At 45.0% G+C, this 1925-nt stretch overlaps 1 protein-coding gene across 1 annotated transcript in view; it reads right to left on the minus strand.

Annotated features, from left to right (window-relative positions):
- LOC105530505 (chromosome unknown open reading frame, human C20orf196) overlaps window positions 1-354 on the minus strand; it is a 163629-nt gene extending 163275 nt beyond the window's left edge. Inside the window, exon 1 of the mRNA XM_011968075.1 lies at window positions 325-354. The gene's annotated coding sequence lies outside the window, so the exon portion shown is untranslated. The remainder of the gene's footprint in view (window positions 1-324) is intronic.
- Between the last annotated feature and the right edge of the window lie 1571 nt (window positions 355-1925).

Consider the following 1925-nt stretch of genomic DNA (forward strand, 5'->3'; position numbering starts at 1 on the left):
CACCGTGTACATGCAGAGCAGTTATCAGGTCAGATTTGCAGATTTGGCAGCTGGGTAGCAGGTGAACTTGTCACACTTAAGCCTGGTGGCAGGCAATCTCATGAACAAGAATTTACTCACCTGCAGTGGTCCAGGTGGGACAGGAAGAGCACGTGAATGAGGTCAGGGCCCCATGGGTCAAGAACAGACTAAGAGAGATTAAGAATAGATTTACAAACTGAAATGAGAGCACAACTTAATAAGTGAATAAAGAGGCCGGGTGCGGTGGTTACCACTTTGGGAGGCGGAGGTAGGAGGATTGCTGTTCAAGAGTTTGAGACCAGCCTGGGCAACATAGCAAGACCTTGTATCTACTAAAAATTTTTAAAAAGTATGTAGCCAGGCAGAGTGGTGCATGCCTGTAGTCCCAGCTACTCAGGAAGCTGAGATGGGAAGATCGCTTGAGCCAGGCGGTTGGGGATACAGTAACGCGAGATTGTGCCACTGCACTCCAGCTTGGGCGACGGAGTGAGACCCTGTCTCAAAAAAAAAGAAAAGAAAAGAAAAGAAAAGACAAAGTGAATGGAGAAATGTGTTAAAGAGGAGCTGAGAGTCAACAAGGAGTGACAGTTTCAGTGATTCGCCTTTTTTATTAACTGGGTTAGAGGTGACAGGAAAAGACACAGTTTTCAGAGGAGGCAATATCCAAATTATGGCATCCTATGCAGCTGTTAAAATGACAGTCAGAACTTCAAAGATCTCAAAAACGTATGTTTGAATGAAAGAAGTAATTTCAGGCTGGGCGTGGTGGCTCAAGCCTGTAATCCTAGTACTTTGGGAGGCAGAAGTGGCAGGATTGCTTGAGGCCAAGAGTTCAAGACCAACCTGGCCAACATAGCCAGACCCCAACTCTATAAGAAGAGAAAAAATATAATTAATTTTAAAAAGAAGTAATTTAAGAATAACATGAGCAGCGTAATCATAAGGGTAGTTCCCATTTACTGAATGCTTGTTAGAGGCCAGGCATTGTGCTAAGAGCTTCATCTGTCACAACCCTATGAGGCAGGTACTCCTATCAGTACCCTCGTTAACAGTCAGACCCAGACACAGAGAGAAGAAAAGTCACTTGCCCAGGGAAACACATCTCAAAAGCAGCTAAGCTAGGATGAATGCAGCCAGAAGTCCTCCCAGCATCCTGTGTCTGCACAGCCCCAGTGCTGCAGCCTAAACTACCATGTGATTAGGCAAAGACAGGAGGTATATTAAAACAAATCAACAGTGAGACCTGGCAAGATCTTTTTGTTTGAGGACACCCAGTCACATGCTGTTGTGCACATTCACTCAGGCAGAGAGTGAGCCAAGCTATCAGCTCATTGCTCCTGAAAGGAATGGAGTGATCAAGGTTCCTAAAGAAGCAAGAACATCCTGTCTTTTCACAGGTTCTATATTAGCCAACCAAGCCTGAAGCTTCAGCAAACACCTCCGCACCAGGCAACTTTGTCTCCCCCTTCTCCCTTCATGTTACCTAACACTCTGCTCTGGAGGCTTCTGGAAGGGGAACAAACAGGTCAGTGAATGATGCTGGCATATCCTGCCTGCCTGCAAAGGTGCCTTGAAATCAACCATCAACTGAGAGTGGCAACAGTGATATGAAATGAATGGAATCCTTTTTGAAAACAAATAGCACATTGATGTGATACCTATATTTTCTTTGTTTTCAGAATCACTTAAATGCCAAATACATCACAAACTGGGAACTGGACCATAAAAAGACGACATGTCGGCTGGGTGCAGTAGCTGACGTCTGTAATCCCAGCACTTTGGGACCTCGAGATGGATCACGGGGTGGATCACGTGAGGTCAGGAGTTTGAGACCAGCCTGGCCAACATATTGAGACCCTGTCTCCACTAAAAATAAAAATAAAAATAAAAAAATTAGCTGGGTG

This window comes from Mandrillus leucophaeus, unplaced genomic scaffold (assembly GCF_000951045.1).
Source record: "Mandrillus leucophaeus isolate KB7577 unplaced genomic scaffold, Mleu.le_1.0 Scaffold828, whole genome shotgun sequence".
NCBI lineage: Eukaryota > Metazoa > Chordata > Mammalia > Primates > Cercopithecidae > Mandrillus > Mandrillus leucophaeus.